This window comes from Rhincodon typus, chromosome 11, assembly GCF_021869965.1.
Source record: "Rhincodon typus isolate 14 chromosome 11, sRhiTyp1.1, whole genome shotgun sequence".
Classification (NCBI taxonomy): domain Eukaryota; kingdom Metazoa; phylum Chordata; class Chondrichthyes; order Orectolobiformes; family Rhincodontidae; genus Rhincodon; species Rhincodon typus.
In genome coordinates this window covers 42,138,234-42,153,375 of record NC_063342.1, presented here as the reverse complement: position 1 = coordinate 42,153,375, position 15,142 = coordinate 42,138,234, and the positions used below count along the sequence as shown (strand labels likewise).

Below are 15,142 nucleotides of genomic sequence, written 5' to 3'. Positions count from 1 at the left end.
AAGGCATTTTCCACATTCTTGAATTCGCAATGAACAACATGCATCAGTATTTAGAGGCAGTGTGACAGCATTTCACCAATATTAATGTAAACATGGAAGGGATTTCACAAAACCAACAGTACCTCTGTGAAAGTGCCTTTCTCACAGCCATCTGTAAAGCAGTCCCAAAACACAGGACCACTTCCATGCATTGTGACTGATGCCACTCTGAGGTGGGTAACTACTTACAGGAACCGAGCACTGACAAAATTAACAGACTGTTTGATTGGCTGAAAACAGCACTTACTCAATGCAACAAAGGCCGTGGGCTTCAAACATTTCTTCGCTGTAGTTTTAAATATTTGCATGCTGCTCTCATAGATAAGATATATCAACACAGGCATCTACCAACAATGTGGCACATTACCAAGGTACATTCTCACCATATTAGAAAAAAGCATAACACCTCAAACCAGGTCAATTACAGTTTCCTCCCAATCAGAAGTAAAATAATGGACACTGACACATTGCTAACCTATTCATCAACAGTTCAGATTGAACCAAAATCACTTAGTTCCTGTCCTTGCCTTCATTTACATATGAACACATATGAGTGTCATACCAAAAGAGAGGGCAGTCTATCTGCTCAATACATCAGTATTCAACCATATAGCGCATCAAGTAGGTTGAGGAAAAGTACAGAGAAAAGAGAATCATAAAAACGTTAGAACTGTGGGGCTATAATACGTGGATCTCATTGGAAAAGCACATTTGTTCAGTTGCAGGGTGTGCCCATTTTGAAAGTAGATTTCAATCACAGACATTTAAATAGTGATTCATTCTAGATGGTTTTTCCCTTTCCTTTTTGAGAGTTTGGATGGGCTCTCATTGTCATGGCTCTCATTGTCTTGTTGCATAGGGACTTAAATTCTGGTTATTTGCTGTAGCTGCAAATATTAGATTTGATCTCCCTACAGCCATCATTAATTATTTTTAAAATCTCCAAATGATGGAGCTATGGCAGACTGGAGCAGGATAAAAGCATAATGGTTGCTCCTTTACAAGAACAGCAATGTGTAGCATTTAATTTTTAATGTGTAGCATTTAATTTTTATGATCAGAGAGTATCTAAAAGTTTACTGAACAATATATTATCAGTTGTCAGACTGATAGTTGAAACACTGATGGGTTTTGGTTTTCCTCAGTAATTCTCGGCACCATTCATAATTGTCAGCCAGTAAAGGTTTTGGGCTCTCTCCAACATTACAGTGTCCTTTACACTTGAAAATTAATACAGGTGCTTCCTCTGGCAAACACAACATTAGTCAACTTGTATTAGAGATGTGCATTATAGAGAGGTTAATCTGGCAAATCATCCTAAGATTCTATTGTTTAATGGTGCTGCGACCTTCACAGCTAGAGAAAGAACCTTGAAGTCCTTGAAGCTATGTGAGAGTCAGACTGTAATAGGAAAGCAGTTTGGACACTGTTTTGGCAACAGCTAGCATCTTTCCCTGTATCCAGGCAGGAAAGCTGTGGTTTATAAAGGTAGATCATTGGGCAATGGCAAGAGCGAATAAATCTGAAACCACGCAAAAGGTTAATTATATATCTGGTGAGAATGAATAGTTTACATGCCAAGTGTGTCTCTTTTTACATGAACATGCTTGAAATATCATAGATGTTGTTGTGGCCTACTGCAGACAAACTGTTCTCCCTTCAGTTCTGTTTCCCCTCTGCGTGCTTCTGTTTCAGACATCCAGCATTGGCAGTACCTTTAGTTTTATTTATTTGGTTTGAGGTACAACTTGCCCTGAAAATTTTGATCCCATATGAATTTGTCCACAGCAAGCTCACACAGTGCAATCAGAATATTTCAAATTAAGCAGTGACAACTTGCATTAGAACAGCAAATAACAACTGGTACAAATATGTGTTGATTAAAAATTTTAATCTAAATTTTGAAACTATAGTAACATGGCAGAAAGGCACATACCAAACATTTGACATCAGGTGCTAAATTAGGTAGATTAATACGCACCATCAAAAAGCAATCCAACAAATTTTATTTTAGTGATTAAGTTAAAGTAGACCATGTATGCCTGGCTGCTACATGTCCATGCTACATGGGTGAGGTGTATTGTGAAATATCACATACCTTATTTTAATGATGATTCAACTTATTGCAGGGTTCTGTGCACTACAACACTGCCTGTAATGATTTACAAAGATCACGCCTCACAAAACATATCCAGCTACATGTCAGACACAAGATCAGATATACAATTTAATGACCTATGCCCTCCATAAACATGGCTAGTGGAACTGCATAAAATTGTCAATGTAAGACAGAAGAAAACTATTCTCAAGTTTGACAAGTGCAATAAAACACAAAAACATTTAAAAATAATTATTTTCAATTTAATTTTGAGACAAAATGATCATTTAACAAGTATTGCAGAAAAATTAAACAATTTGAAAATGAACTCACTGATACTGAAGGAGAATTTTTAACTTCCTGCTTCATAGGGTCATAGAGGTCTACAGCACAGAAAAAGTCCTTTTGGCCCATTGAGTTTACATCAGTCAAAAACAACAATCTAACTATTCTAATCCCATTATCTAGCACTTGTTCCATAGCCTGGCATGCCTTGGCATCACAAGTGTACACTTACATTAATTTCTGCATGTACGTAGACTCTTAGTGCTAACCTGTCATAAATATGGCAACAGACTCCTTTAGCATTGCTATCTGCCAATCAACCGAAAAGCAGGTAGGTCGTTAAGTTCTGATCAAATGTAGATTTCATGTCAAATGTCAAAATCATTTCATAAAAAAATCAATTGAAACCATTTAAATCACAGTTGAAAAGCTGACAGCACAGGCTGACAGGCCATTTTGTAACACTTTCACTACATGACGGTGTTGTTTCCATAGTGAAAGTACTGTGATGCATATGAGCATGTAGACAAGGTTGGTCAATGTAAGGGTCAACTTACGTTTAAAAGACATATTTCTACAATGAATCACTGCACAGAAGATACATTACAATATAGCAACTAATAGAGACATCTGAAAGTGTGAAACCATTTTACACCTAACTTTCAGAATGTTCTAGAGTCCTCTGAATATTTTCAATTTTCTTCACAAACTCAATTCTGATGTGCTTTTAACAAGCTTCCAAAACCCCAAACTTAACATGAGGAAGTCCACATGAAGAGCAGCAGTGGGTATGTGCTTTGCATATTAGTTATTCTGGATACGCAAAAACACCAGAGAAAAATGGCACAGGGTTCAGCAATGGTGAGGAAAAGCAGATTTCTTCCCAAAACAAGAATTAAGTATGGCCTTTCGTTCATCAAAATGCATCTCTGAACCTGGGCAAAAAGTTGCTTTGTGGTGTCAAATTAAAATTGTGAAAGCCAAGCAACTCCATGGCGTCAGAGTGCATTTCTCAATGGGCATCGGGCCTGTTTAGCTAAATGTGAAGCTGAAATTTACCTTTGACAGATGTGATTCTATTTGACGTGACTGATCCTGTCAGTTTTTCTCCTACCATCAGCCAAGGTTTCATGTACGAAAAGTATAATGTTGATATTTCCTGTTTCACTGTTGACTAACTCTATATATCAGAGAGGACAAAGCAGCTTACATACATGTCTAAACTGCCTCCTACATGAGTTCTACAGAAGTAAGTAAAGTTTGCAGCTGCAGTAAGTAGAAGTGGGAACAAAGGAATGTAAAATATCCATAATATCTCATTTTGATAATGTGTCACCTGAGCCTGGATTCAAAAGTAGAATATAATGTTCAATATCTATATTCCTCTATTAGTCATCCTTGTGAAATTTAATCACTGAATATCCTCTTAAAACTATAGATGTTGTCGGTTTTGATCATTTTTCTCAGAAGTCTATTCCAAACCACCACCCTCTATGTGCAGCAATTATATCAATTAAAGAAATGTATATAATAATATTAACAATTAGTGGGTGTAGCAATGATGAATCACACCAAATTAGCATCGTTTTGCCCTAGTGGCCTCAGAACTTGCAACACCCACTCTCAGAGCATAAAACTCAAAGTCAAACATAGGACTTAAGATTAAGCTTTGTGCTGGCAAGACGAGGGTCCTTTCTTAAGATGTGCTGGAGTCTGACCTTCAGATCATCAGGGAGGGGGAAAATTACACAGACGCTGTGTTTGAGGAGGCAATCCCATGCTTTAGGATGAGGTACTCCATACTTGGCCTGTGTCTGGAGATAGCAGACTGTGACTGTATGTCAGGCACATAGAGCGATCCAGAAGGTAGAAATGGAGGAGCCCCAGGCCTTGCAATTACTGGTAAATTATACAGCTAGAGCTGTAGAGAGTCCTTTAAAGTAAACTGGGGTGGGGATGGATTGCAAAAAGGAGGCTTCAAGTGTGAGGGGACTTAAAAAAGTTAGAAAGGAAGGATAAAACAATAGTGCAGGGCCATTACGAATGTAATATGGATGTCCTTTTCAGAGTGGCAGGCAGTGACGAGTGGGGTACTGCAGGGTTCAGTGCTGGAACCCCAGCTGTTCACAATAATAATTAATGATTTGGACGAAGGAATTGATTGCAATATCTCCCAATTTGGAGACGACACCAAGCTGGGGGGCAGTGTGTGCTGTGAGGAGAATGCTAAGAGGCTGCAGGGTGACTTGGATAGGTTGGCTGAGTGGCAAATACTTGGCAAAGGCAATAATAATATGGGTAAATGTCAGGTTATCCATTTTGGTGGCAAAAACAGGAAGGCAGATTATTATCTAAATGGTGGCAGTTTAGGAAAAGATGAGCTGCAGTGAGATGTGGGAGTCTCAGTGGAACAATCACTGAAGGTTCGCATCAGGGTGTTGCAGGCAGTGAGGAAAGCTAATGGCATGCTGGCCTTCATAGTGAGAGGGTTTGAGTATCGGAGTAGGGATGTCTTACTGCAGTTATACACATCTCAGTGAGGCCACACCTTGAATACGTGTGCAGTTTTGGTCTCCTAGTCTGAGGAAGGACATTCTTGCTATTGAGGGAGTTCAGTGGAGGTTCACCAGACTGATTCCTGGGAATGGCAGGACTGACATATGAAGAAAAACAGGATTGACTGGGCTTGTACTCACTGGAATTTAGAATGAGGGGGGAATCTCATTGAAACATATAAAATCCTGATGTGACTAGACAGGCTAGGTGCAGGAAGAATGTTCCCAATGTTGGGGAAGTCCAGAGCTGGGGATCACAGTCTAAGAATAAGGACTAGACCATTCAGGATTGAAATGAGGAAGAATTTCTTCACTCAGAGAGTGTGAGCCCATGAGGCCAGATCATTAGACATATTCAAGAGGGAGTTGGATGTGGCCCTTGCGGCTAAAGGGATCAAGGGGTATGGACAGAAAGTGGGAATGGGAGACTGAAATTGTATGACGAGCCATGATTATATTGAATGGTGGTGCAGGCTCGAAGGGCTGAATGGCCTACTTCTATTTTCCATGTTTCTACATTTCTATTATGTGAGTAATGATAAGTACAGTGTGACAGGATAGGGCATGAATGAAGCTTGGACCAGGAATGAAGCCTGAAGGCACAGAATTTGTTATAAACTGCATGACAATTACCATGGTCATTAAACAAAAGGCTTCTAGGGCTGTGCCACTCCATCATTTGTCACAGACTTTATCTGTTGCATGCATTCACTTCAATTTTACCCGTAGTTCTTTCTTGCCGTAACCAATGTTATCACCTGTTTTGGTAAAGTTTAACAGCATATAACGTTCCATTTTTAACATCTGTATCACAAATCATATTCTCACCGTGCATAACTAATTAACTTAAAAAAATCACTCATACCTGTAAATTTGAGCTGTATACTAGCTTTATTTGCTCACTCCATTAGGTAACCTGGTAGGAAAGAGGTGTTTTTGGATTTTATTCTGACTGTCGTACAGCTTGGCAAAATGTCATGAGTGGTGTGCCACAGGGAACAGTGCTGGGCCTTCAACTGTTTACAATCTACACAAATTATTTAGATGAAAGGACAGAAGGTATAGCTGCCAAATTTTCTGACAGTACGAAGATAGATAGGAAAGCAAGTTATGCAGAGGACATAAGGAAATTCAATATAAAATTGGAATGTTAAGTGCGTGGGCAAAGATGTGGGAAAAAATGAAACTGTCTATTTGGTAGGAAGGAAAAGAAAGAAGCATATCATCTAAAAGGTGGGAGAATGCAGAACACTGAGATGCAGAGAGATCTGGGTGTCCCTTGTGCATGAATCATGAAAGATGAGTATGCAAGTAATTAGGAAAGCTAATAGAATGTTATTTACTGCAAGGGGAAATGAATATAAATGTAGTTGTTAATGATTCAATTACACAGGACATTGGTGGGACCTTATCGGTGTATTTGCTTCCTTTAAGGAAGGATATAAATGTGTTGGAGGGAGTTTACTAGATTAATACCTGGAATAAATGGGTTGTTTCATGAGGAAAGGTTGGACAGCCCAGGCTTGTATCTGCTGGGTTTTAGAAGAGTAAGCTGCGATTTGACTGAAATATATAAAATCCTGAGGGGTCTTGACAGGGTATATGTGAAGAGTACGCTTCCTCTTATGAAGAACCAGAGGTCACTGCTTAAGAATAAGGGGTCACCCATTCAAAACAGAGATTGGGCAAAAATGCTTCTCTTAGAGGTCATGAGTTTTGGGAACCGTCTTCCTGAAAAGGGTTGTGGAAACAGAGTCCTTGAATATTTTTAAGACAGAAGTGGAACAGTATCAGAGATAGTTAAGAACATGAATTTGACGTTACAATCAGATCAGCCATGATTTTATTGAATAGTAGGACAGGCTCGAGGGGCAGAATGGCCTCCTCCTGCTCCTGATTAATGTGTTTGTACATATGTCTGTACATGTTGCCAGGTTGCACAGTGGAACAGTCTGCATATGGTCTGTTCAAATCAGTCTGAGCCAAATACACCAGCTGTTTTGGCCGGATAGTTTAGTTAGTATTTCCTGTTCCTTCTACTTTTATACAAAGCCTACAACTGCAGTTTCAGAATGTGTACAGCTCTGCACTGTCTGTTGAGAGGGGTGCTAGACATAGAAGGAACATTATTAATCTTCTCATAATATTCAAGTTGAAAAGTTTTACTGGTTACTGCCTGAGGTTGAACTAGACTGTCTGTAACTTTGGTATCATATTCGACTCTTTCAAATATCCTCACCAACACTAAGACCATGTATTTCCACTTCCATTCCAGCAAATCACCTGCTGCTGAAGCCCTCATTCTCCCTTTGCCTGCAACAGAATTGGGAACACATGTAAGACTTGATTCATTAAGACAGCTAAAAAGCTGATCAAAAGTATAAAAGTTTGGCCCTTGTCCAAAATATTAAAACTGCCTATTGTAACAGTAACACCCTTTAGCTACTGCCTTTAAATGGTCTGTGCTAGAGAGCTGCAGTTAAAATTACCCAGTCAAGGCAAAATGATTTAAATGCCACAGATGTTGTTCCAGCATCTTAACCTCAGCCTACAATTGGAACAGCTACAAGGAGATTTATAACTGGAAACTGAGCAACGCTGAGTCACCCAGCTAAAACTGCAAAAGCTGAGGATGGAGCTAGAGTTTAGAAACAACAAGGGGCAGAGGGACAGAGTGCTCCAGCTCTGAAAACTGGAACTGAAATTATAGGTCCAGATACAAAATGAAGCAAAAGGAAACTGCTCAGCAAATCTGTTCTCCACCTGCGGTAACAATTTCCCTAATCTAGAACCGAGACTTGAGACTTTTAAATACACTAAGTTTGTGCCTAAATTTAAAGAGGGGAAAGTGGAATCCTTTTTCCGCCACCTCTGAAAAGGTAGCGGGACAGTGAACATGGCCACAAGAAACACAGACCCTCATGCTTCTGGGTCAGTTACTGGGAAACCTCTAAAGGTTTATTGCAGGTTAATGCTTGAAATGTTCCTAGATTATGAACAAAGGCTGCCATCCTTACAGCATCTGAACTGGACCTGGAGGCATATTACCAGCAATTCAGATGCACTTCAACAAAAGCCATGCAGAGCTAGCTGCAATTTAAAAAGAAAAATAAAAACACTTTCGACCAGTGCTTCCATTTGGTAAAAATTGCAGCGCACCCGTGATGAATTACACAAGCTGATACTGATGGAAGAATTTCTAAACCCTAGCCTGAAAATGCCAAATGCTCACACAGTCAGGGAGGCAGCTGTTGTAGCAGTCGTCATAAACTCACCCTGGAAATCCAGGCTGCACAATCCTTTACAACCCATCTCCATTGGCAATGACAGACAAACAGGATGCGTAGATAGAAGAGATCCCCATTCCAGCGCGTGCAGAACAAACCTTCTTGCAGCCCACCAGGAGTTCCCCCTGAAAAGCTACTGTGTTCTCATTGTAATAAAATCCATCAGTCCAAAGCTGGATGCAAGAAGCCAAAGGCAAGCTCATGGGTCTTAGATGACTTCAATGGATCAGTTCAGAGAAGGATGAAGCAGCCTAGGGTGCAGCAGAACCAACAAGGGCTCCTGCTGCAGAGGCCTGCCATTCAGGAGCGTTTTCCATCTGTGTGGATAACCTAGGCAAACTCTCACAAACTCTCGGGGTTTAGTCCTCATGGAAACAATGCCCTGTACTCTTCCCAGAAAGCAATCTAGTCTATTGCTTTATCCAAAGACCCTGGGACTTCAGAATCCCTCAGGTCATGGAGAAATATTAACACTCTCCCCAGGTCTGCTTTGAAAGCCATTGCCCAGCTCCGGTGTCTGAGTGGGAGATGTGCGAGTGTACCTCTGCACTGAGTTTACCTGGTTGTTTGATATGGGAACCTGCATAGGTGTTCCACAAGCTTTAGCCTAAAGTGGCCACAAGGTGACACAAGATAGAAGTTAATTAGAAATTGAAACATTTACTGAACTAAACACATTGTAGATTCGACAAAAACACTTAAATCCAAACATTGTTTCACTTTCCAGCTCCCTTTCTTCTATTTTCTCCTTGCAATTTCTCCCAATGTTTCATTTTCCACAGTTCACATCTCTCAGAATTTCTTACAATATTGTCATATCACAGAACTACTTGGTTCTACAAGTTGTCACCTCATTCTGAAATCTACTTCTTTTTCTACTTTACATTTTGATGTATCATTGGTGATGAGAATTTGCTTATCAACCAAATTTGAAATGCACTTATTTGAAACTACTGAAGCTTCTGACTTGTCTCACTGTTTGGAAAAGTCCCACATGAATCAGAATTTCTGAAAATATAGCTCAGTATAGATTAAAAGGGAAAGCGTTGATACTGCTGCTCAGTGGCAATAGCCACATGTTTTCTTCTCAGTGCTGTTTACCTTCAACACCATGAGAAAACCAACTGCTGAGGTAGATGTCTCCATGAGGACAGAGATCAACATCACAACGATGTGAGAACCTAGCACATCAGTGCAAAAGATAAGGCTCAAGCAATTGCAAGCATCTTCAGCCAAAAGTATTGACTGGTTAATCCATCTTGGACTCCTTCCAAAGTTTCCAGGATCACTGATGCCATTGTTCACTCCACACCATTTCAAGAAACTGCCCATTGCACATGATGCTGTAAAGGTTATGAACCCTGACAACATTGATGCAATGTACAGAAGACAAGTGCTTCAGATCATAGATCACAGATCATAGAATCCCTACAGTGTGGAAACAGGCCCTTCGGCCCAACAAGTCCACACAGAACCTCAGGACATCCCACCCAGACCCATCCCCCTATAACCCACCTAACCTACACATCCCTGAATGCTAGGGCAATTTCGCATGGCCAATCCACCTAGCCTGCACATCTTTGGACAGTGGGAGGAAACCGGAGCACCCGGAGGAAACCCATGCAGACACAGGGAGAACGTGCAAACTCCCACAGACAGTCACCCGAGGGTGGAATCGAACCCAGGTACCTGGCGCTGTGAGGCAGCAGTGCTAACCACTGAGCCTCCGTGCTGCCCCAAATCTAGATACAACCTTATTTAAGCTGTTCAGTACAGTCAGGACACAAGCACATTCTACACCCTGCTCGTAAAAAGGACAAATTCAACCAGGCCAATTACAGCTCCATAACCCTGCTCTTGATCATCAACAACCTGATGAATGATCTCCTTCACAGCATTATCAAATAGCATCTGCTTTGCAATAGGCTGCTCACTGACAATCAGTTCACATTCCACTAGGACCATTTCGCTCCATACTTCATTATCCCCAAATATGGGCAAAACAGCAGCTGAGCTCCAACTGTTGAACGAGTCTGCTCGGGACACCAAAGCAAAATTTGACTGAGTGTGACATCAACAGGCCTGAGCACAACTGCAGTCAATGAGAAGTGGGGGCAAATTTTCCACTGCTTGGTGTTATATCTAGCAGAAAGGAAGATGATTGGGGTTGCTGGAGGTCAGTCATCTCAGCTCCAGGGCATCTTTGCAGCAGTTGCTCAGAGTTGTGTCCTCAGGCAAACCATCTTCAGCTGCTTCATCAACGACCTTCCCTCTATCGTAAGGGCTGAAGTGAGACATTTATTGATGATTGCACATTTTCAGCATCATTCATAACTCCACAGGCACTACAGCAAGTCTGTGTCCATATGCTGAGGGATCTGGACAATATCCAAGTTTGAGCTAAGACACAGCAAATAACATTTGCACCACACAAGTGCCAGGCAATGACATCTCCAACAAAACAGAATCTAACCACCACCCCCTCAACATCAAATGGCATTACCATTACTGAATCTCCCAATTTCAACTTCCAGGGGTCACCACTGGCCAGAAACTGAACTGGACTAGCCATATGAATAAAAACCATTGGAACTGTGATGCTGTAAATCAGGAACAAAAACAAAATTGCTGGTAAAGCTCAGCAGGTCTGGCAGCATCCGTGAAGGAAAGAACAGAGTTAACGTTTCGGGTCTGGTGACCCTTCGTCAGAGCAATGCACATTAGAAACAGCATGGGCTATCTACGAGATGCTCTGCAGCAGTTCACAAATTTCCTATGACAACATCTTCTAAATCTGCAACCTGTACCACCTAGAAGGATAAGGGCAGCAAATACATGTGATAATCAGCTGCAACATCCCCCCCAAGGCACTCCTCATTCAGACTTGGAATTATATCACTGTTCTTTCAGTGTTGCTGGCTCAAAATCCTGGAACTCCCTTGCTCACAGCATTCTGGGTGTAACCGCACCATGTCAACTACTGTGGTTCAAGAAGGTGACTCATCACCACCTTTTCAGGAGCAATTAGGGATGAGCAATAAATACTAGACAGCAATGTGCGTATCCTGTGAAAGAATAAACAAAATTTGTCATCATAACTCACCACCTGAGAGTGGATAATTTTGCAGAGGTATGTTTCACTAGGGAGCTCAGGCAAACAGTTTTCAATACCAACCAAGAAACAGGCAAATTGAAGTTTCAATGAAAGTTCTGGTTGGAATTGGCACTTGCCCAAATGGGACAGCACCTTCTCTTGCTGCAAGTATCTGGCTGCACTACCTCTTATTGTCAGAAGATGACAGTGCAGTAGTTTTTAATTTTTTTTAAAAATGTGGAGTTCATTACGAAAGTACCTTTAATAATTTCTTCCTCGATAAAGTCATGGATTATTTGCTGACCTGATAGATGAATAGCTTACCACAGCCTTTTCTGAAGCAGTCCATTATAGACATTTACAAGGGAATAGCTAGATATGGACAGATACATCAATTAATGTGCCTTAACTTCTGCCAATTATTGTTTTTCATCTATTTGATGTAGTTTGTATCATTATCACATTGAGCGACTTTACGGTAGAATTCTGCACCCAATTGTTTACAGGAGTGGCTACATCAGAATGATAGTCCCCAGGAATAAACTGGTCGGAATTATTCTGTTGATAGTTTGCTCAGTCCAAAATCAGAGTTTATTTCCTTTTTGTTTTATTCATTCATGGCATGTGTGCATTGCTAGCTGGGCCAACATTTATTGATCATCCCTAGTTTCCTTTGAGAAGGTGGAGGTGAGTTGCTTTCTTAAACCGCAGCAGGCTATTTGGTGTAGGTAAACCAAATAGATAAGATATGTTGCTGGATAAGGAGTTCCAGGATTTTGATTAGTGACGTGAAACAAACAATAATACAAGGTCAGGATGGTGAGTGGTTTGCAGGGGAATTGCAGGTGGTGGTGTTTCCATGTATCTGCTTCTGTGCTCTTCTAGATGGAAATGGTCATAGGTTTGGAAGGTGCTGTCTGAGGAGCCTTGGCGAATTTCTGCAGTTCAATTTGGTGATAGTACATACTGCTGCTACTATGCTTTGGAGGGGAAGGGAGAGGATGTTTGTAGATGTAGTGCCAATCAAGCCGACTGCTTTGTCCTGGATGGTGTTAAGCTTCTTGAGTGTTGTTGGGGCTGCACTCATCCAGGCAAGTGGGGAGTATTTCATCACACTCCTGATGTGTGCCTTGTAGATGGTGGGCAGGCTTTAGGGGTTCAGGAGGTGAGTTGCTCGCCACAGTATTCTGAAACTTGGACCTGCTCTTATAGTTACTGTGTTAATTTGGTGAGTCCAGTTGAGTTTTTGGTCAAGGATAATCCCCAGGATGTTAACAGTGGGGGATTCAGTGATGGTAACACCACTGAATGTCAAGGGTCTGTGGTTAGATTATCTCTTATTGGATCTGGTCATTGCCTGGCGTTTGTGTGGCATGAATATTACCTGCCACTTGTCAGCCCAAGCTTGGATATTGTCCAGATTTTGTTGCATTTGAACATGGACTGCTTCAGGATCTGAGGAGTCATGAATGGTGCTGAAAATCTCCTTCAAGGTGGTGACAGCAGAGTACGCAGCACCTAGGGCACTGCAGTGGCAAAGAAGGAAAAGTTGGATTCTCTTTAATAGAAATTACAGTGTGGAACTGGAGGAACACAGCAGGACAGGCAGCATCAGAGGAGCAGGAAAGTTGATGTTTTAGGTCGGGACCCTTCTTCAGTCCCTTCTCTGAAGAAGGGTCCCGACCCAAAATCTCAGCTTTCCTGCCCCTCTGATGCTGCCTGGCCTGCTGTGTTCCTCCAGCACCGCACTGTGTTATCTCTGACTCCAACATCTGCAGTTCTTACTATCTCTGGATTCTCTTTAAGTTATCTTTGTTCATTTTGTTTTAAGTTGAAGAGAATGGTGCCAATTCATGGTCACAGGATAAACCTTTCACTGTATTTTATATGAACATCGGGTAAGCGATGGCCTAGCGGTATTATCGCTACACTATTAATCAGCTAATGTTCTGGAGACCCAGGTTCAAATCTGCCATGGCAGATGGTGGAATTTGAATTTAATAAAAAAAAACAAAATCTGGAATTAAGAATCTCAACTGCCCTCTTAAATGGCCTAGCAAGCCATTCACTTGTACCAATCGCTACAAAGTCTCAAAGGAATGAAACCAAACGGATCACCTGGCATCGACCTAGGCACCGGAAAAGCCAACGGCAGAAACAGCCCTGTTGACCCTGCAAAGTCCTACTCACTAACGTCTGGGGGTTAGTGCCAAAATTGGGAGAGCTGTCTCACAGACTAGTCAAGCAACAGTCTGACATAGTCATACTCATGGAATCATACCTTCCAGACAATATCCCATCATCATCCCTGGATATGTCCTGTCTCACCACTAGGACAGACCCAGCAGAGGTTGTGGCACAGTGCCATACAGTCGGGAGGGTGTTGCCCTAGGAGTCCTCAACATTGCCTCCGGTTCCCACGAAGTCTCGTGGCTTCAGGTTAACCATGGGCAAGAAAACCTCTTGCTGACTACCACATACCGTCCTCCCTCAGCTGATGAATCAGTACTCCTCAATGTTGAGCAACACTGAGAGGAAGCACTAAGGATGGCAAGGGCACAAAATGTACGCTGGGTGCGGGATTTCAATGTCCACCACCAAGAGTGGCTCAGCAGCAGTACTACTGATCGAGCTGGTCGGGTCCTAAAGGACATAGCTGCCAGTCTGGGTCTGCAGCAGGTGGTGAGGGAACCAACACGAGGGAAAAACATACTTGACCTCATCCTTACCAATCTGCCAGCTGCAGTTGCATCTGTCCATGACAGTATCAGTAAGAGCGACCATCTCACACAGTCCTTGTGGAGACGAAGTCCCGCCTTCATATTGAGAATAACTTGCATCGTGTTGTGTGGCACTATCACCGTGCTAAATGGGACAGACTTTGTACAGCTCTAGCAACTCGAGACTGCGCATCAATGAGGCGCTGTGGGCCGTCAACAGCAGCAGAACTGTACTCCAGCACAACCTGTAACCTCATGGCCTGGCACAGCCCCCACTCAACCATTGGTTCAATGAAGAGTGAAGGAAGGTAAGCCAGGAGCAGAACCAGGTATACCTGAAGATGAGATGTCAACCTGGTGAAGCCACTAAATAGGACTACTTGCACGCCAAACAGCATAAGCAGCAGTGATAGACAGAGCGGAGCAATCCCACAACCAATGGATCAGATCTAAGCTCTGCAGTCCTTCTACATCCAGTAGTGAATGGTGGTGGGCAATTAAACAACTCCCTGGAGAAGGAGTCTCCATAAATATCACCATCCTCAATGTTGGAAGAGCCCAGCGCATCAGTGCAAAAGTTAAGGCTGAAGCATTTACAGCAATCTTCAGCCAGAAGTGCCGAGTGGATGATCCATATCAGCCTCCTCCAGTGGTCCCCAGCATTACAGATACCAGTCATCAGCCAATTCAATTCATTCCATATGGTATCAAGAAACAGTTGGATACTGGATACATCCCTGACAACATTCCGGCAATAGTACTGAAGACTTATGCTCCGGAACTTTCCGCTCCCCTAGCCAAGCTGTTCCAGTACAGTTACAACACTGGCATCTACCTGACAATGTGGAAAATTGCCCAAGTATGTCCTGTACGTAAAAAGCAGGACAAATCCAACCCGGCCAATTACCGCCCCATCAGTCTACTCTCAATCATCAGTAAAGTGATGGTGTCATCAACAGTGCTATCAAGCAGCACCTGCTCAGAAATAACCTTCTCAGTGACACCTAGTTTGGCGTCTGTCAGGGCCACTCAGCTCCTGACCTCATTACAGCCTTGGTTCAAAC

At 42.1% G+C, this 15,142-nt stretch overlaps 1 protein-coding gene across 1 annotated transcript in view; it reads right to left on the bottom strand.

Annotated features, from left to right (window-relative positions):
* The window catches only part of si:dkey-100n23.5 (cyclic AMP receptor-like protein A), a 91,609-nt gene that overhangs the window by 35,820 nt on the left and 40,647 nt on the right, over nt 1-15,142 (bottom strand). The gene's annotated exons all lie outside the window — the stretch shown is intronic.